We start from the raw sequence: 22,014 nt of genomic DNA, 5'->3' as shown, positions 1-22,014 counted from the left end.
TCCAGAAGGGGAGGTGCCTGGGGGGACCTGCAGAGGAGCTCCTGCCTCTCTGCTCAGGCCAGTTCTCCAGCGCCCTCTGGTGGCAGCTGAGAGCAGGCCCTCTGCAGAAGAGAGCCAGGGGCAAGGAGAGCTCAGGCCTGCAGCAGAGGGAGTGCAGACCTGGGGGAAGCAGAGCCTGGAGTTCACAGGCCCAGCCCTTGGAGGGGGCGGTGCACAGCAGGCTCACACCCTGCCCTTCAGAGTTTCAGCAGGTAAGGCCGCTGCCAGGGCCTCTTTCTGCCAGGAAGCTTCTGATTAGGGCCCTGAACCCCTTCCTTTTCGCATCTGCAGGGACACTGGATCAACACCCAGGGGCACTCTGAGTAGGCCTGAACCTGCTTTATTAACAGGACTGAGTGTGAGATGTGTTGGTGGGTCTTGGACTTCCCGCTAAGTTGAATCAGCGTGTGGAGGTGTGGTGTGTATTTGTGTCATCCTGTGTGAGTTTGTGTGTGTGTGTGGGGGGGTGCAAATGTGTGTGATCTTATTAGAGAATTTCTGTTCATTCAAGTAGCAGTGTGGGTTTTTTTTTTTTTTTTTTTTTTTAAGTAGTACACGTTGCCATGTCATGCAATATTTGGACATACTTAAACTAAAAACTCGTTTATCTGAACTTCCAAAATTCCTGGGTATTGCATGTTTTATTTGGCAGCAGTCCTCGCAGAAAGCAGACTGATATCTGCAGTGGGCCTGGATTCCTAGATGGAGATACAGACGATAAAACAAGTCCAGGAAAACAATTGTTAGAATTCAGCAGTGTGTACACAGATTTTCACCTCCTCTATAACAAATATGCTTAGACACATGTTTAAAATATGCAGAATAAGATGTAGAAGAATATCCCTCTCCGGTGTTGTGCTGGCCTAGCTCAGGGAATTCTGTTTCTGCTGTTATCACCTCAGAGAATGAGAAACACTGGGGGCTCCGGGTGGTCTCCCTCTGCCTCTGGACCACGTGTACAAGACATGAGGCTGCTGCAGGAGCAGCTCTGAAAGCTGAGTCCTCAGGGTCCTTGAAAAGGAGGGAAGCTCACCTGCCTTGGAGCCTGGAAAATCCTGCCTGGGACAGAACTCTGATGATTCAAAAATGAGAAGGGAGAGAATTGCCATCACATTAGAAGGCATAGAAAATCCTTAAAACAAAAAAGTAATAAGAGAAGCAAACTCCACTGCATTGTAAAATAAACCATAAAGCTACCATGCTGAGGAGAGGCCCTAGAATAAAAGGATTCATGGAATGCACAGGTAAGTCCAGAAAGAGAGCCACAGGTATGTAATATTTTATCATGTCATAAAGTTGCACATTAATATCCACAAGGAAATACTTGATTATTATGTTCTCTTTTGGGAATTGACTTATCATATGAAAACAAATATTCTTGGGTTGATAACTTAAAAGGTACTAGAGATTTTGTTGTAATAAAACTGAAAACAGGAATTCATTAGACTTAAAACAATGATGAATTGCAAACTAATTGTAGGTGACATTGGTCTGAGTCTGGCATCATAATAGAGATCCTAGAAAAAAAATGATACATTTTATTAACATATACAAAGTTTACCAAAAGGTGCTGAAATAAAATACATCAAATGGTGTGAAATATTTTCAACACATTTGATAAAGGATCACTATCTCTAAAATAGTGTATATTAATTCTTACCACCAAATAAGAAAAAATCAATACCTCAACAGAAGAATAGGCAAAGAGTATAAAAGGCAATTCACAAGAAGTATAAGTGGCCTGCAATGTTGTAAACTAATGCTGGTATTTGTGAAGATTAGAAAATGCAAATAGAATGAACAAATCTTATTTTCTCAACCCCAAAGCATGGATTGAAAATGCTATCAAATTAAGGTATATGACTTAGGGAATGTTAGTTAACCCCTCAATTTCTCATCTGCTGTATTCAAGAGTACTTTAACAGTTCAACAAAGTTTCTGTGAAGATTCAATAAAATATACATGTAATGTGCTTACTACAGTAACTACAAGAACGTCAGTATCCATATTTATCATCAGTATTATTACTACAGTAATTATTGTATAAAATTCCAGATATATCATGATATCAAGATCAAGTAATAAATGAATAAAATGTTAACAAAATTATATAAATTTCTTTATCTATATTTCTGAAGTATGTTCACCTTTACAAGTAAGACACAAAATGCAGACACCAAAAAATGAAAGATAATTAAAATGTATAAAAACCAATTATCAGAGCAAAAAACAAATAGGACAGTCAGATAAAAACAATGCCTACTGCACATGTGAGAAACAAAAGATGTATTTCTGAAATAGTGATAGACTTCTGAATAAATAAGAAAAAGTGAAAAAGTTCACCTGAACTGAAAAAGATATTGTTACCTATAGGGTGAGAGAGAGAAGAGTAAAGAGAATTCTAGAATGGAAGCAAAAATCACCAAATCTATCCTGTTTATAATTTGGACTTCAGTTCTATGTAAATGTTTTACATATGCAAATCAAAACTACGCAACAAATTTCCAAAATATAAAAATGAAAAACGGAACAAATAAACCAGGTGTATCAATGTTGCCGTGAACATATAGAGAATTATCCCAGATGATTTTTTTTTGTTGTTGTTTTTGTTTGTTGTTTTTTTTTTTTTTGAGACGGAGTTTCGCTCTTGTTACCCAGGCTGGAGTGCAATGGCGCGATCTCGGCTCACCGCAACCTCCGCCTCCTGGGCTCAGGCAATTCTCCTGCCTCAGCCTCCCGAGTAGCTGGGATGACAGGCACGCGCCACCATGCCCAGCTACAGATGATTTTGTTGAAAAAGTATTCTGATTGTGTGCCCAAAAAGAAAGAAAGAAAGAAAAGCAGGAAAGAAAAGGAAAGAGAGAAAGAAGGAAGGAAGAAAGGAAGGGAGGGAGGGAGGGAGGGAGTGGGGGCACAGGGGAAGGGAGCTGCAGAAAAACAGCAAGTAACCAAGAAAGTAGGAGAGAGAGGGAGACAATGTTCAACTGCATGTCTAGGCCTAGTGATTGAGTGGTAATGATAGTATTGCTTACATTGTTACAGATATAAGGGATGGTTATCCAATTGGATATATGATTCAGGATAAATACCCTTTTTATTTGCTGTCCAAAGTATCTCGCTTCACACCTGGACCGCAGGTGTACCTGTGTGTCCTAGGAAGCAGAGTGAGTGGGCCTCCCCCGTGTCCTAGGAGAGCTGAGAGAAGCTTGCTCTCAGGCCGGCTGCTTAGCTGAGGCCTGGACATGGCAGCTTGGTGTTCAGGAAAGTCCTGGGGGAGGGGTGGGAACAGGTGCAGCTGCTGCCAGGGGAGTGTGATATTAGCGGGAGATCGGGAGTGAAGCTGTGTTTCTCTCTGTACAGAATACAGGAAATTCAGTGGCAGGAAATGAGAGGGGCAGCTAAGCAGCCACAAGGCAGGTTTTCAGTGTGGTGTAGGGCGGGTCTGAACCACTGTGCCTGACCCAGGTGGCACAATAATAGACCCCAGAATCATTTTCAATTAGATTTTGCAGTTTCAATTTCCACCTCCTCCTAGTGATTGGAAAAGTATTATACTTCTCTGAACTGGGGATGGAGTTGTCATAGTACAGAAGATGCTGTGGGGCCTTCCCCTCCTGGTGGAGGTACCAGTGGATGTATCTGGTATTTTCTACAGGAAGATCACACGTGATTGCAGCAGATGACCCACTCGGCACAGTGACTGACTTCATTCTCCCTTCCAAGTTGGAAGATATCTGACTGGCTGCAATGACACAACACAAAATATAATGGGCATTCCATAGCATGGCACCCCTTGCAAAAAACAACAACAACAACAAAAACAACAAAAAAACACAAACAAAACCCGTGAGCCTCTCTGTAGGCAGCGCACTCACCGGGAGGCAGGAAAACCAGAAGCAGGGCTAGGGCCCACCCCATGCCTTCCTCTCTGGGGCCTTGGAAGGAAAGGGACCAGACGAAGAGGAGCACAAGACCCTCTCAAAACTCAGGTCCCATTCAACAAAGAAGTGATCCCTAGCACAGAAGGCAGTCAGGGAGCTGGTCTTCCTGAGTCACAGGCAGAAAGAAACTACTGAGGATGCCTCTTTGGGGACTCCCAAGCCTTCCTCCAGAAGGGGAGGTGCCTGGGGGGACCTGCAGAGGAGCTCCTGCCTCTCTGCTCAGGCCGGTTCTCCAGCGCCCTCCTGTGGCAGCTGAGAGCAGGCCCTCTGCAGAAGAGAGCCAGGGGCAAGGAGAGCTCAGGCCTGCAGCAGAGGGAGTGCAGACCTGGGAGAGGCAGAGCCTGGAGTTCACAGGCCCAAACCTGGGAGATTGTTTGCGGGTAGTGCACAGCAGGCTCACACCCTGTACTGCAAAGTTTCAGCAGGTAAGGCCACTGCCAGGGCCTCATTCTGCCAGGCCCATATTAGGGCCCCAAATTGCCATCTTTTTCACATCTGAAAGCACACTGGGGTCAGCACCCAGAGGCACTTGGGGTAAGCCTGAACCTTCTATATTCACAGGACTGAGAATCAGGTATGTTGGGGTCTTGGACTTTCCTCTAAGGTAAATGGTTGTGTGGGCGTGAGCAGATGTTTCTGTCATTCTGTATGAGTTTGTGTGTGGGGGGATGCACATGTGAGTCATCTCTTTATTAGAGGATTTCTCTTCAATCAGGTAGAAGTGTGAGTTTTTTGTTTGTTTGTTTTTGTTTATTTGTTTTTAGTAGTATAGGGTGCCATGTCATGCAATATTTGGGACATACTCAAACTAAAACTTATTTATCTGAACTTCCAAATTTCCTGGGTATTGCATATTTTATTTAGCAACCAAACCCTCAGAAAGCTGACTGATATCTGCAGTGGGCCTGGATTCCTAGATGGAGATACAGATGATAAAACAAGTCCAGTAAAATAATTGTGAGACTTCAGTAATGCCTACACAGATTTTCAGCTCCTCTGTAACAAATATGCTTAGACACATGTTTAAAATATGCAGAATAAGATGTAGAACCATGTCCCTCTTGGTTGTTGTGTTGACCTAGCTCAGAGAATTCAGTTTCTGCTGTCATCACTGCAGGGAATGAGAAACGCTGAGGGCCCTGGGTGGTGTCCCTCTGCCTCTGGACCATGCGTACAGGACATGCGGCTGCTGCAGGAGGAGCTCTGAAAGCTGAGTCCTCAGAGTCCTTGTGAAGGAGGGAAGCTCACCTGCCTTGGAGCCTGGAAAATTCTGCCTGGGACAGAACTCTCGTGGCTTAAAAATGAGAAGGGAGAGAATTGCCGTCACATGAGAATGGATAGAAAACCTTTAAAACAAAAAAGTAATAAGAGAAGCAAACTCCACTGGAATGTGAAATTAACCACTAAGCTACCAGGCTGAGGAGAGGCCAATACTGGCACTAGGATGGAAAGCTTCATGGAAGACAGTGGAAAGTCCAGAAAGAGAGCCACAGGAATGTCATATTTTATCATATAAAGTTGTATCTTAATATCCACAAGGAAATACTTGATTGTTTAATATGTTCTCCTTTGGGAATTGACCTACCATATGGAAACACATATTCTTGGGCTGCTACCTTTAAAGCTAAAAGCAGAGATTTAGTTACAATAAAACTGAAAACAGGACATAATTAGACTTAAACAATGATGAATTGCACACTAATTTTAGATGACATTGTTCTCTCTGTGACTGATATCATAATAGAGACCCTAGAAAAATTGATAGATTTTTTATTAAAAGTAATATACAATATTCAGTTCACCAAAGATGCAGAAAAAAAAATACCAAATGATGAGAAATATTTTCAACTTGTTTGATAAAGGATCACTTCCCTAAAATGGTGTATATTAATTCTTACAAACAAATAAGAAAAAACCCTCCAAAAGAAGAATAGGCACAGAATATGACAAGGTAATTCTCAAAAGAAGAACTATAAATGGCCTGTAAAGATGTAAAATAATGCCAGTACTCCAAAGATGAGGGAATGCAAATTGAATCAACAAATCTCATTTTTGGAACCACAGAGCTTGGATTGCAATCAAATTAAAGTATATGACATAGGGGAGGTCACTTAACCCCCTGATTTCTTCTGTGTTACATTCAATGGTACTTTAGACCCTTTATGAAGTTTCTGTGTAGATTAAATAAAGTCTGCATGGAATGTGCCTAGCACATTAACTACCAGAATGTCAGTTCCACATTTACCATCAATAGTATTATTATTAATTTTTTTTGAGACAGAGGCTTGCTCTGTTGCCCAAACTGGGGTGCAGTAGGGTGATCTGAGCTCACGGAAACCTCCACCTTCCAGGCTCAAGAGATTCTCCTGCCTCAGCATCCAAAGTGGATGGGATTACATGTGTGTGTCACTACAGCCGGATAATTTTTTTTTTACTCTTAGTGGAGACAGGCTTTCACCACCTTGGCTAAGCTGGTCTCAGCCTCCTCCTGGCCTCAGGTGAGCCTGACTCAACTACCCTAATGCTGGGATTCCAGGCATGAGCCACCGGGCCTGGCCAGTATTCCTATTATCCATATAGTAATTATTGTATAAAAATCCTGATAGATCAACGATGCTATCATTAAATAATCAATGCATAAAAACATTCAAATAAATGATATGGACTTCTTTATGCATACTTTTGAAGTATGTGCACCTTTAGAAGACACAAAATACAGATGTGGGAAAATGAAAGATTGTTTAAAATGTATAAAGACCCAATATAAGAATGAAAATATAAATATGGCATTGAAAAAGAAACAATACATACGGCACTATGACAAAGTGAAAAAGTTTAAGTGAACGGATAAAAATATTGTTAACTATAGGGTCAGAGAGAAAAGAGGAATGAGAAATCTACAATGGAAGCTAAAAGCTTCAAATGAATCTCCTTGTATAATTTTGACTTCAGTTCCATGTAGTGGTTTATGTATACTAAACAAATATGAAACAGAACATAATAATTAAAAATTTTTAAAAATATAGAAACAAAAACCAAACAAACTAGCTGTATCAATGTTGGAATGAACAGATAGAGGAAATAATTTCAAATGATTTTGTAGAAGAACTATTCTAATTATGTAGCCAAAATGGAAAGAAAGAGAGAAAAGCAAGGAGGGAAGAAAAAAAAAGGAAGGAAAATGGAAGAAAGGAACGAAGGAAGGGAGGGAAGGGGAGAAAAATAATAAAGCAAGTAAGTAAGGAGAGAGAAAAAAAGGGAAGGCAGAGGGAGAGAATGTTCACTGCACATCTAGGCCTAGTGATTGAGCGGGAATTCCAGTACTGCTTATACTGTTACAGACAGAAGGAATAAGCACCAGTCTCAGCTGCGATCTCCGGACCAACATTGGATACATGGTTCGGTATAAATACCCTTCCCATTTGCTGTCCAAAATATCTCACCTCACAGCTGGACTCTAGGTGCAGCTGTCTGTCCTAGAAAGCAGAACGAGTGGACCTCCCCCACAGAGCAGAGAGAACATTCCCCGCTGACAGGCTGCTTAGCTGAGGCCTGGACATGGCAGCTTGGTGTTCAGGGAAGTCCTGGGGAAGGGGTGGGAACAGGTGCAGCTGCTGCCAGGGGAGTGTGATATTAGCGGGAGACCGGCAGTGAAGCTGTGTTTCTCTCTGTACAGAATACAGGAAATTCAGGGGCAGGTAATGAGAGGGGGCAGGAAATGAGAGGGGCAGCTAAGCAGCCACAAGGCAGATTTCAGTGTGGTAGGGCAGGTCTGAACCACTGTGCCTGTCCCAGGTGGCACCGTAATAGACCCCAGAATCATTTTCAATTAGATTTGTCACTATCAGTATCGAGCTCCTCCTCGTGACTGCAAAGCTCTCCATCTTCCCTGGACTGATTCCTGAATCCCACATAACCCTGGAGTTGTAGGTGTCACAGTGCAGAAGACGCTGTGGGGCCTCCCCCTCCTGGTGGAGGTACCAGTGGATGTATCTGGTATTTTCTCCAGGAAGATCACAGGTGATTACAGCAGATGACCCCGTTGTCCCAGTGACTGACTTCATTGTCACTTCCAAGTTGGAAGAGATCTGACTGGCTGCAGTGAGAACAACACAAAACATAATGAGGCATTTCTTAGCCTGGCACCCCTTGCAAAAGAAGAAACAAAGTAAAATGAGACCCGTGAGCCTCTCCATAGGCAGCGCACTCACCAGGAGGCAGCAAAGCTAGAAGCAGGGCTAGGGCCCACCCCATGCCTTCCTCTCTGGGGCCTTGGAAGGAAAGGGACCAGGGAAGTGATGCCTAGCACAGTGAGGGGAGCTGGTCTTCCTGAGTCACAGCAGAGGGAAGTGACTGAGGATGCCTCTGGGGACTCCCAAGCCTTCCTCCAGAAGGGGAGGTGCCTGGGGGGACCTGCAGAGGAGCTCCTGCCTCTCTGCTCAGGCCGGTTCTCCAGCGCCCTCCGGTGGCAGCTGAGAGCAGGCCCTCTGCAGAAGAGAGGCAGGGGCAAGGAGAGCTCAGGCCTGCAGCAGAGGGAGTGCAGAGCTGTGGGAGGCAGAGCCTGGAGTTCACAGCCCCAGCCCTTGGAGGGGGCGGTGCACAGCAGGCTCACACCCTGCACTGTGGTGTTTCCGCAGGTAAAGCCGCTGTCAGGAAGCTTCTGATTAGGGCCCTGAACCACCTTCCTTTTCGAATCAGCAAGGAAACAGGAGGCAGCCACCCAAGGCCACTCGGCTTTATTAACAGGACTGAGGGTCAGGTATGTTGGTGGGTCTTGGACTCTCTTCTGAATTAAATGGGTGTGCTGGGGGTGGGGGAACTGTCGGGGGGCGGAGGTCGTGCATGGGACCTTGTGGCTGTGGTCTCTGTATTAGAGAATTTTTATGCATTGAAGAACGAGTGTGAGTTTTTTGGCTTTTTTAAGTAGTACAGGATGACATGTCATGCAGTATTTGGAACATATTTAAACTAAAACTTGTTATTTAGCTGAACTTCCAAATTTCCGGGGTACTCGATACTTTAATTGGCAGCCCTACCTCAGACTCAGACTGCTACCTGCAGTGCACCTGGTTTCTCAGATGGAGATAAAGGCAACAAAACGAGTCCAGTAAAACAGTCGTGAAAATCCAGGAGTGCACACAGATTCTCACCTCCTCTGTAACGAAAATGTTTAGACACACGTTTAAAATATGCAGAATAAGATGCAGAACTATGCCCCTCTCGGTTGTTGTGTTGGCCTAGCTCAGAGAATTCAGAGTCTGCCGTCATCCCAGCTGGGAATGAGAAAGGCACGGGGCCCCAGGTGGTGTCCATCTGCCTCTGGGTCCCACGTGCAGGACATTAGGCTGCCGCAGGAGCAGCTCAAAGCTGAGCTCTCAGAGACCTTGTAGAGGAGGGAAGCTTGCCTGCCTTGGAGCTTGACACAACCTTTTTAGATGGAAGTGTCACGGTTTAAAAATGAGAAGGGAGAGAACTGAGATCACAGTAGAATGCAAAGAAAGTTCTTAAAACAAAAATATGAGAGAAACTTTATCAGAATGTGAAAAGAACTCTAAAGCTACAGTGTGAAGAGAGGGCAGTACTGGAACTACAGTGAAAAGGTTCATAGAACACAGGAAAATGCAGAATGAGCCATGTGTATGTAATATTTTACCACGTGATAAAATGATACGTTAATATCTACAAGGAAATAGTCAATTATTTAATAAGTCCTCTTTTGGATATTGACTTACCATATGGAAACAAACATTCTTGAATTTCTACCTTACCAGTTACCAACAGTGATGCAGTTGTAATAAAAAAAACATTAGACTTAAAGAATGATGAAGTGCATAAAATTCTAGGTGAGATTGGCCTCTCTAAGCCTGACATCAAACTAGAGACCCTAGAAAAATTGACAGCTTTTACAGTTTTATTGTTTCAACGTTCAATTTGACAAAAGGTGCCAAATATAAATAACAAATGAGGAAAAATATTCTCAACACATTTGATAAAGGGGCAGTGTCTCTAATATGGTGCGTATTAATTCTTATCAACCAATAAGAAAATTTTAGTCCCCAGAAGAAGAATAGGCAGAGTATAACAAGACAGTCAAAGAAGAAGAATCTAAATGACCTATGAAGGTGTAAAATAATGGTAGTACTCCTAAAGATGAGGGAATGCTAATTGAATTGTCAGATCTCTTTTTTGGAACCACAGAGGATTGCAATCATTATCAGATTAAAGTATATGACTTAGGAAACCTCACTTAACCCCTCAATTTGTTCCGTATTACAGTCAGTGGTACTTTCATCCCTGAATGAAGTTTCTATGTAGATTAAATAAAATATGCATATCATGTGCTTAGTATATTAACTACCAGAATGTCAGCACCCATATTTACCATCAATATTATTGTTATTATTAATGTTTTTGAGACATAGTCTTACTCTGTTGCCCAAACTGGAGTGCAGTAATGTGATCTTATCTCACTGACACCTCCCACTTCCAGGCTCAAAAGATTCTCCTACCACAGCATCCAAAGTCGATGGCATTACATGTGTCTGTCACTACAGCCAGATAATTTTTTTTACTTTTAGTAGAGACAGGGTTTCACCACTTTGGCTAAGCTGGTCTCAGTCTCCTGGCCTCAAGTGATCCTAAAGACTCGACTAAACCAATGCTGGGATTCCAGGCATGAACCACCAGGCCTGGCCAGTATTCCTATTATCAATATAGTAATTATTGGATAAAAATCCTGATAGATCAATGATGCCATCATTTAATAATCAATGCATAAAAACATTCAAATAGATGATAAGGACTTCTTTATGCAAACTTATGAAGTATGTGCACCTTTAGAAGTAAGACACAAAATCCAGACATAGGAAAATAAAAGATTGTTTAAAATGTATAAAAACCCAATATAAGAATGAAAATATAAATATGGCATGGAAAAAGAAACAATATATACGGGACTATGACAAAGTGAAAAAGCTCAAGTGAACTGATGAAAGTATTTTTACCTATAGGGTAAGGGAGAAAATGGGAACGAGAAATCTAGAATGGAAGGTAAATCTTCAAATGCATCTCCTTTTAAACTTTTGACTTCAGTTCCATGTAACTGTTTTATATGTACAAAAGAGATATGAAACAGAACACAATACAGCAAATACCCAAAATAGAAAAATGAAAATGGAACAGTTACACTAGCTATACCAATGTTGACATAAACAAATAGAGAAAAATTATTTCAATGATTTTGTGGAAAAAGTATTCTGATTATGTACCGGCAACCCCCCAAAAAAGAAAAAATCAAGGAAGGAAAGGAGAAAAAGGAAGGAGAATCGGTTGAAGGAAAGGAGGAAGGGAGGGAGGGAGAGAAAAATACTAAAAGCAAGCAAAGAAGTAAGAAAGGAGAGAGAGAAAAAGGCAGGACAGAGGGAGAGAATATTGACCTTCGTATCTAGGCCTAGTGATTGAGTGGGAATTACAGTATTGCTTCTATTGCTGTAAACATGAGGAATAAGCACCAATCTCAGCTGGGATCCCTGGATCATGACTGGATACATGATGAGTATAAATACCCTTCCCATTTGCTGTCCAGAGTATCTCGCTTCACAATGAGACCCTAGGCCTACCTGTGTGTCCTAGGAAGCAGAGTGAGTGGGCCTCCCCCGTGTCCTAGGAGAGCTGAGAAAACCTTGCTCTCAGGCAGGCTGCTTAGCTGAGGCCTGGAGATGGCAGCTTGGTGTTCAGGAAAGTCCTGGGGGAGGGGTGGGAACAGGTGCAGCTGCTGCCAGGGGAGTGTGATATTAGCGGGAGATCGGGAGTGAAGCTGTGTTTCTCTCTGTACAGGATACAGGAAATTCAGTGGCAGGAAATGAGAGGGGCAGTTAGCAGCCACAAGGTAGATTTCAGTGTGGTGTAGGGCAGGTCTGAACCACTGTGTGTGTCCCAGGTGGCACCGTAATAGACCCCAGAATCATTTTCAGTTAGATTTGTCACTATCAGTTTTGAGCTCCTCCTCGTGATTGCAAAGCTCTCCATCTTCCCTGGACTGATTCCTGAATCCAACATAACCCTGGAGTTGTAGGTGTCACAGTGCAGAAGACGCTGTGGGGCCTCCCCCTCCTGGTGGAGGTACCAGTGGATGTATCTGGTATTTTCTCCAGGAAGATCACAAGTGATTACAGCAGATGACCCCGTTGTCCCAGTGACTGACTTCATTGTCACTTCCAAAGTAAAATGAGACCCGTGAGCCTCTCCATAGGCAGCACACTCACCAGGAGGCAGCAAAGCTAGAAGCAGGGCTAGGGCCCACCCCATGTCTTCCTCTCTGGGGCCTTGGAAGGAAAGGGACCAGGGAAGTGATGCCTAGCACAGTGAGGGGAGCTGGTCTTCCTGAGTCACAGCAGAGGGAAGTGACTGAGGATGCCTCTTAGGGGACTCCCAAGCCTTCCTCCAGAAGGGGAGGTGCCTGGGGGGACCTGCAGAGGAGCTCCTGCCTCTCTGCTCAGGCCGGTTCTCCAGCGCCCTCCGGTGGCAGCTGAGAGCAGGCCCTCTGCAGAAGAGAGCCAGGGGCAAGGAGAGCTCAGGCCTGCAGCAGAGGGAGTGCAGAGCTGGGGGAGGCAGAGCCTGGAGTTCACAGGCCCAGCCCTTGGAGGGGGCGGTGCTCCACAGGCTCACACCCTGCACTGTAGCGTTTCTGCAGGTAAAGCCGCTGCCAGGGCCTCATTCTGCCAGGAAGCTTCTGATTAGGGCCCTGAACCACCTTCCTTTTCGAATCAGCAAGGAAACAGGAGGCAGCCACCCAAGGCCACTCGGCTTTATTAACAGGACTGAGGTGAGGTACATTGGTGAGTCTTGGACTCTCCTCTAAATTAAATGGGTGTGTTGCGGGGGACAGGAGAAGGGGTTCAGGGGGTCCCTGCCTGGGATCCTGTGGCTGTGGTCTCTTTATTAGAGGATTTTTATGCATTGAAGAACGAGTGTGAGTTTTTTGGCCTTTTTAAGTAGTACAGGGTGACATGTCATGCAGTATTTGGAACATAATTAAACTAAAAACTTATTATTTATCTGAACTTCCAAATTTCCGGGGTACTCTATATTTGGCAGCCCTACCTCAGACTCAGACTGCTACCTGCAGTGCACCTGGTTTCTCAGATGGAGATAAAGGCAACAAAACGAGTCCAGTAAAACAGTCGTGAAAATCCAGGAGTGCACACAGATTCTCACCTCCTCTGTAACAAAAATGTCTAGACACACGTTTAAAATATGCAGAATAAGATGCAGAACTATGCCCCTCTCGGTTGTTGTGTTGGCCTAGCTCAGAGAATTCAGAGTCTGCTGTCATCCCAGCTGGGAATGAGAAAGGCACGGGGCCCCAGGTGGTGTCCATCTGCCTCTGGGCCCCACGTGCAGGACATTAGGCTGCCGCAGGAGCAGCTCAAAGCTGAGCTCTCAGAGACCTTGTAGAAGAGGGAAGCTTGCCTGCCTTGGAGCTTGACAAATCCTTTCTGGATGGAAGTGTCACGGTTTAAAAATGAGAAGGGAGAGAACTGAGATCACAGTAGAATGCAAAGAAAGTTCTTAAAAATATAATGAGAGAAACTTTATCAGAATGTGAAAAGAACTCTAAAGCTACAGTGTGAAGAGAGGGCAGTACTGTAACTATAGTGAAAAGGTTCTTGCAACACAGTGGAAAATGCAGAATGAGCCATGTGTATGTAATATTTTACCACGTGATAAAATATGTTAATATCTACAAGGAAATAGTCAATTATTTAATAAGTCCTCTTTTGGGTATTGACTTATCACATGGAAACTAACATTCTTGAGTTTCTACCTTACCAGTTACAAGTAGTGATGCAGTTGTAATTTAAAAAAATCATTAGACTTAAAGAATGATGAAGTGCATAAAATTCTAGGTGAGATTGGCCTCTCTAAGACTGACATCAAACTAGAGACCCTAGAAAAATTGACAGCTTTTATAGTTTTATTGTTTCAAAGTTCAAAGGTACCAAATGCAAACAGTAACAAATGAGGAAAAATATTCTCAACACATTTGATAAAGGGTCAGTGTTTCTGAAATGATATGTATTAATTCTTATGAACCAATATGAAAATATTAATCCCCAAAGAAGAATAGGCAGAGTATGACAAGACAATTCACAGAAGAAGAACTCTAAATGACCTATGAAGGTGTAAAATAATGCTAGTACTCCTAGAGATGAGGGAATGCTAATGGAATTAACAAATCTTATTTTAGGAACAACAAAGCTTGGATTGCAGTCATTATCAAATTAAATATATGACTCAGGGAACGTCAGTTAACCCCTCAATTTCTTTTGTATTAAATTCAATGGTATTTTCGGCCCTTTAATGAAGTTTCTAAGTAGATTAAATAAAATATGCATAGCATGTGCTTAGTACATTAACTACCAGAATGTCAGCACCCATATTTACCATCAATATTATTGTTATTATTATTATTAATGTTTTTGAGACATAGTCTTACTCTGTTGCCCAAACTGGAGTGCAGTAATGTGATTTTAACTCACTGACACCGCCGCCTTACAGGCTCAAGAGATTCTCCTGCCACAGCATCCAAAGTCGATGGGATTACATGTGTGCGCCACTACAGCTGGATAATTTTTTTTGCTTTTCGTAGAGACTGGGTTTCACCACCTTGGCTAAGCTGGTCTCAGTCTCCTGGCCTCAAGTGATCCTAACGACTCGACTACCCCAAGGCTGGGATTCCAGGCATGAGCCACCGGGCCTGACCAGTATTCCTATTATCCATATAGTAATTATTGTATAAAAATCCTGATAGATCAATGATGCCATCATTAATCAATGCATAAAAACATTCAAATAGATGATAAGGACTTCTTTATGCAAACTTATGAAGTATGTGCATCTTTAGAAGTAAGACGCCAAATGCAGACACAGGAAAATAAAAGATTGTTTACAATGTATAAAAACCCAGTATATGAATGAAAATATAAATATGGCATGGAAAAAGAAACAATACATACGGGACTATGACAAAGTGAAAAAGCTCAAGTGAACTGATGAAAGTATTTTTACCTATAGGGTCAGGGAGAAAATAGGAACGAGAAATCTAGAATGGAAGGTAAAAGCTTCAAATACATCTCCTTTTATAGTTCCATGTAACCGTTTTATGTATAAAAAACAAATATGAAACAACATAATGTAGCAAATACTTAAATATAAAAATGAAAACTGAAGAGTTACACCAGCTTTATCAATGTTGGCATGAACAAATAGAGAAAATTTATTTCAGTGATTTTTTGGTATAAGTATTCTGAGTATGTACCCCCCCCCCACCAAAAAAAAACAGAGAAAAGGAAGGAAAGAAGGAAAAAAAGGAGAATCCATGGAAGGAAGGAAGGGAGGGAGGGAGAGAAAAATACTAAAAGCAAGCAAGGAAGTAAGGAGAGAGAGAAAAAGGCAGGGCAGAGGGAGAGAATGTTCAATTGCATATCTAGGCCTAGTGATTGAGTGGGAATTACAGTATTGCTTCTATTGCTGTAAACATGAGGAATAAGCACCAGTCTCAGCTGGGATCCCTGGATCATGACTGGATACATGATGAGTATAAGTATCCTTCCCATTTGCTGTCCAGAGTATCTCGCTTCACACCTGGACCGCAGGTGTACCTGTGTGTCCTAGGAAGCAGAGTGAGTGGGCCTCCCCCGTGTCCTAGGAGAGCTGAGGGAAGCTTGCTCTCAGGCCGGCTGCTTAGCTGAGGCCTGGACATGGCAGCTTGGTGTTCAGGAAAGTCCTGGGGGAGGGGTGGGAACAGGTGCAGCTGCTGCCAGGGGAGTGTGATATTAGCAGGAGACCGGGAGTGAAGCTGTGTTTCTCTTTGTACACAATATTGTAAATTCAGTAGCAGGAAATGAGAGGGGCAGCTAAGCAGCCACAGGGCAGATTTCAGTGTGGTGTAGCACAGGTCTGAACCACTGTGCCTGTCCCAGGTGCCACAGGAATAGACCCTAGAATCATTTTCAATTAGATTTGTCACTATCAGTTTCGAGCTCCTGCTCATGATTGCAAAGCTCTCCATCTTCCCTGGACTGATTCCTGAATCCAACATAACCCTGGAGTTGTAGGTGTCACAGTGCAGAAGACGCTGTGGGGCCTCCCCCTCCTGGTGGAGGTACCAGTGGATGTATCTGGTATTTTCTCCAGGAAGATCACAGGTGATTCCAGCAGATGACCCCGTTGTCCCAGTGACTGACTTCATTGTCACTTCCAAAGTAAAATGAGACCCGTGAGCCTCTCCATAGGCAGCACACTCACCAGGAGGCAGCAAAGCTAGAAGCAGGGCTAGGGCCCACCCCATGCCTTCCTCTCTGGGGCCTTGGAAGGAAAGGGACCAGGGAAGTGATGCCTAGCACAGTGAGGGGAGCTGGTCTTCCTGAGTCACAGCAGAGGGAAGTGACTGAGGATGCCTCTTTGGGGACTCCCAAGCCTTCCTCTAGAAGGGGAGGTGCCTGGGGGGACCTGCAGAGGAGCTCCTGCCTCTCTGCTCAGGCCGGTTCTCCAGCGCCCTCCGGTGGCAGCTGAGAGCAGGCCCTCTGCAGAAGAGAGCCAGGGGCAAGGAGAGCTCAGGCCTGCAGCAGAGGGAGTGCAGACCTGGGGGAGGCACAGCCTGGAGTTCACAGGCCCAGCCCTTGGAGGGGGCGGTGCACAGCAGGCTCACACCCTGCACTGTGGTGTTTCCGCAGGTAAAGCCGCTGCCAGGGCCTCATTCTGCCAGGAAGCTTCTGATTAGGGCCCTGAACCGCCTTCCTTTTCACATCTGCAAGGAAACAGGAGGCAGCCACCCAAGGCCACTCGGCTTTATTAACAGGACTGAGGGTCAGGTATGTTGGTGGGTCTTGGACTCTCCTCTAAATTAAATGGGTGTGCTGGGGGTGGGGGAACTGTCGGGGGGCGGGGGTCCTGCATGGGACCTTGTACCCCTGGTCTCTTTATTAGAGGATTTTTATGCATTGAAGTGTGAGTGCGTTTCTTGGCTTTTTTAAGTAGTACAGGGTGACATGTCATGCAATATTTGTAACATACTTAAACTAAAAACTTATTATTTATCTGAACTTCCAAATTTCCGGGGTACTCTATATTTGGCAGCCCTACCTCAGACTCAGACTGCTACCTGCAGTGCACCTGGTTTCTCAGATGGAGATAAAGGCAACAAAACGAGTCCAGTAAAACAGTCGTGAAAATCCAGGAGTGCACACAGATTCTCACCTCCTCTCTCATAAAAATGTTTAGACACACGTTTAAAATATGCAGAATAAGATGCAGAACTATGCCCCTCTCAGTTGTTGTGTTGGCCTAGCTCAGAGAATTCAGTGTCTGCCGTCATCCCAGCTGGGAATGAGAAAGGCACGGGGCCCCAGGTGGTGTCCATCTGCCTCTGGGCCCCACGTGCAGGACATTAGGCTGCCGCAGGAGCAGCTCAAAGCTGAGCTCTCAGAGACCTTGTAGAGGAGGGAAGCTTGCCTGCCTTGGAGCTTGACACAACCTTTCTGGACGGAAGTGTCACGGTTTAAAAATGAGAAGGGAGAGAAGTGAGATCACAGTAGAATGCACAGAAAATTCTTAAAACAAAAATATAATGAGAGAAACTTTATCAGAATGTGAAACGGACTCTAAAGCTACAGTGGTGATGAGAGGGCAGTGAAAAGGTTCGTATAACACAGTGAAAAATGTAGGAAGAGAGCCATGTGTATGTAATAGTTTACCATGTGATAAAATGATACGTTAATATCTACAAGGAAATAGTCAATTATTTAATAAGTCCTCTTTTGGGTATTGACTTATCTGGAAACAAACATTCTTGAATTTCTAACTTACCACTTACAAACAGTGATGCAGTTGTAGTTAAAAAAATCATTAGACTTAAAGAATGATGAACTGCATAATATTCTAGGTGAGATTGGCCTCTCTAAGCCTGATATCAAACTAGACACCCTAGAAAAATCTACAGCTTTTATAGATTTATTGCTTCAAATTTCAATACAACAAAAGGTGCCAAATATAAATAACAAGGAAAAAATATTCTCGACACATTTGATAAAGGGTCAGTGTCTCTAAAATGGTGTGTATTAATTCTTATGAGCCAATAAAAAATATTAATTCCCAAAAGAAGAATAGGCAGAGTATGACAAGACAATCCACAGAAAAAGAACTCTAAATGACCTATGAAGGTGTAAAATAATGCTAGGACTCTTAGAGATGAGGAAATGCTATTTGAATTAACAGGTCTCATTATTGGAACCACAGAGGATTGGAATCATTATCAGATTAAAGTATATGACTTAGGGAATCTCAGTTAAGCCCTCGATTTCTTCTGTATTGCATTCAATAGTACTTTCATCCCTGAATGAAGTTTCTATGTAGATTTAATAAAATATGCATATGATGTGCTTAGTACATTAACTACCAGAATGTCAGCACCCATATTTACCATTAATATTATTATTAATGTTTTTTTGAGACATAGTCTTGCTCTGTTGCCCAAACTGGAGTGCAGTTGTGTGATCTTAGCTCACTCATACCTCCACTTTCCAGGCTCAAAAAATTCTCCTGACTCAGCATCCAAAGTGTTTGGGATTACATGTGTGTGTCACTACAGCCGGATAATTTTTTTTGCTTTTAGTAGAGACAGGGTTTTACCACTTGGCTAAGCTGGCCTCAATCTCCTGGCTTCAAGTGATCCTAATGACTCGACTACCCCCATGCTGGGATTCCAGGCATGAGCCACTGGGCCTGGCCAGTATTCCTATTATCAATATAGTAATTATTGCATAAAAATCCTGATAGATCAATGATGCCATCACTAAATAATCAATGCATAAACACATTCAAATAAATTATATGGACCTTGTTATGCAAACTTATGCAGTATGTGCACCTTTAGAACTAAGGCACAAAATCCAGACACAGGAAAATAAAAGATTGTTTACAATGTATAAAAACCCAGTATATGAATGAAAATATAAATATGGCATGGAAAAAGAAACAATACATACGGGACTATGACAAAGTGAAAAAGCTCAAGTGAACTGATGAAAGTATTTTTACCTATAGTCAGGGAGAAAAGAGGAACTAGAAATCTAGAATGGAAGGTAAAAGCTTCAAATGCATCTCCTTTTATTATTATTATTATTATTATTATTATTATTATTTGAGATGGAGTTTCGCTCTTGTTACCCAGGCTGGAGTGCAATGTCGCAATCTCGGCTCACTGCAACCTCTGCCTCCTGGGTTCAGACAATTCTCCTGCCTCAGCCTCCTGAGTAGCTGGGATTACAGGCACGTGCCACCATGCCCAGCTAATTTTTTGTATTTTTAGTAGAGACAGGGTTTCACCATCTTGACCAGGATGGTCTCGATCTCTTGACTTTGTGATCCACCCACCTCGGCCTCCCAAAGTGCTGGGATTACAGGCTTGAGCCACTACGCCTGGCCGATTCCTTTTATAATTTTGACTTCAGTTCCATGTAACTGTTTTATATGTAAAAAACATATGAAACAGAATATAATACAGCAAATACCCAAAATATAAAAATGAAAACTGAACAATTAAACTAGGTATACCAATGTTGGCATGAACAAATAGAGAAAAATTATTTCAATGATTTCGTGGAAAAAGTATTCTGACTATGTAACCCCCCGCCCCCCAAAATAGAAAAGCAAGGAAGGAAAGAAGGAAAAAAAGGAAGGAGAATCCATGGAAGGAAGGAAGGGAACAAAGCAGGAAGGAAAGGAGGAAGGGAGGGAGGGAGAGAAAAATACTAAAAGCAAGTAAGGAAGTAAGGAGAGAGAGAAAAAGGCAGGGCAGAGGGAGAGAATGTTCAATTGCCTATCTAGGCCTAGTGATTGAGTGGGAATTACAGTATTGCTTCTATTGCTGTAAACATAAGGAATAAGCACCAGTCTCAGCTGGGATCCCTGGATCATGACTGGATACATGATGAGTATAAGTATCCTTCCCATTTGCTGTCCAGAGTATCTCGCTTCACACCTGGACCGCAGGTGTACCTGTGTGTCCTAGGAAGCAGAGTGAGTGGGCCTCCCCCGTGTCCTAGGAGAGCTGAGAGAAGCTTGCTCTCAGGCAGGCTGCTTAGCTGAGGCCTGGACATGGCAGCTTGGTGTTCAGGAAAGTCCTGGGGGAGGGGTGGGAACAGGTGCAGCTGCTGCCAGGGGAGTGTGATATTAGCGGGAGACCGGGAGTGAAGCTGTGTTTCTCTTTGTACACAGTATAGTGAATTCAGTGGCAGGAAATGAGAGGGGCAGCTAAGCAGCCACAGGGCAGATTTCAGTGTGGTGTAGCACAGGTCTGAACCACTGTGCCTGTCCCAGGTGCCACAGGAATAGACCCTAGAATCATTTTCAGTTAGATTTGTCACTATCAGTCTTGAGCTCCTCCTCGTGATTGCAAAGCTCTCCATCTTCCCTGGACTGATTCCTGAATCCCACATAACCCTGGAGTTGTAGGTGTCACAGTGCAGAAGACGCTGTGGGGCCTTCCCCTCCTGGTGGAGGTACCAGTGGATGTATCTGGTATTTTCTCCAGGAAGATCACAGGTGATTCCAGCAGATGACCCCGTTGTCCCAGTGACTGACTTCATTGTCACTTCCAAGTTGGAAGAGATCTGACTGGCTGCAATGAGAACAACACAAAACATAATGAGGCATTTTGTATCGCGTCCCTTGCAAAAGAAGAAACAAAGTAAAATGAGACCCGTGAGCCTCTCCATAGGCAGCACACTCACCAGGAGGCAGCAAAGCTAGAAGCAGGGCTAGGGCCCACCCCATGCCTTCCTCTCTGGGGCCTTGGAAGGAAAGGGACCAGGGAAGTGATGCCTAGCACAGTGAGGGGAGCTGGTCTTCCTGAGTCACAGCAGAGGGAAGTGACTGAGGATGTGTCCTTGGGGACTCCCAAGCCTTCCTCTAGAAGGGGAGGTGCCTGGGGGGACCTGCAGAGGAGCTCCTGCCTCTCTGCTCAGGCCCGTTCTCCAGCGCCCTACAGTGGCAGCTGAGAGCAGGCCCTCTGCAGAAGAGAGCCAGGGGCAAGGAGAGCTCAGGCCTGCAGCAGAGGGAGTGCAGACCTGGGGGAAGCTGGCCCTGAAGCCTGCTTCCCGGGGCCCTTGGAATTGAGCATTCCCACAGCTGGCTCACACCCTGCCCTTCAGAGTTTCAGCAGGTAAGGCCACTGCCAGGGTCTCATTCTGCCAGAAGCTTCTGATTAGGGTCTTGAATCACCTTCCTTTTCACATTTGCAAGGCCCCTTTTGAGGCAACACCCAGGGCCCTCTGAGAAGGCTTAAACCTGCTTTATTAACCAGACTGAGGGGTAGGCATGCTGGTTTGTCTTGGACTCTACTCAAAGGTTGGAGTCCAGTGGTTTTGTTAGGGTGGGCATGTGATCCATTTGTTCAAGGATTTCTGTTTTTCCTCAAATAAAAGTTCCCCTCAAGTCGAAATTTGACATTGCAAGAGAGTTCAAGGTGCAGTGCCTTGCAATCCTTGAAACATACTTTAAATGAAACTTACTTATCAGTTATCTGAACTTCAGATTTACCTGGGCGTCAGGTACTTGGCATCCCTAGCCTCCAAAAGCAAACCGATGTCTGCTATTTTCCTGGATTGACAGATGGCTTAATAGCTGGTGAAACAAAGTAAAAGTCATGCTTTTCTGCTCTTTTGTCGGTTTGCTGATAATTATGGTTTCCAGGTTCATCCATGTCCCTACAAAGGACACAAACTCATTGTTTTTGATGGCTGCATAATATTCCAGAGTGTATATGTGCCACATTTTCCCTGTCCAGTCTATCATTGATGGGCATTTGGGTTGGCTCCAGGTCTTTGCTATTGTAAACAGTGCTGCAGTGAACATTCATGTGCATGTGTCCTTATAGTAGAACGATTTATAATCCTTTGGATATATACTCAGGAATGGGATTGCTCGGTCAAATGGAATTTCTATTTCTAGGTCCTTGAGGAATTGGTTCTCA

At 43.8% G+C, this 22,014-nt stretch overlaps 1 pseudogene; it reads right to left on the bottom strand.

The window, feature by feature from the left end:
• Nucleotides 1-3,148: 3,148 nt before the first annotated feature.
• Nucleotides 3,149-8,044, bottom strand: LOC120363029 (uncharacterized; annotated as a pseudogene).
• Between the last annotated feature and the right edge of the window lie 13,970 nt (nucleotides 8,045-22,014).

This window comes from Saimiri boliviensis, chromosome 10, assembly GCF_048565385.1.
Source record: "Saimiri boliviensis isolate mSaiBol1 chromosome 10, mSaiBol1.pri, whole genome shotgun sequence".
NCBI classification, from domain to species: domain Eukaryota; kingdom Metazoa; phylum Chordata; class Mammalia; order Primates; family Cebidae; genus Saimiri; species Saimiri boliviensis.
This window is presented reverse-complemented; position numbering and strand designations above follow the sequence as displayed.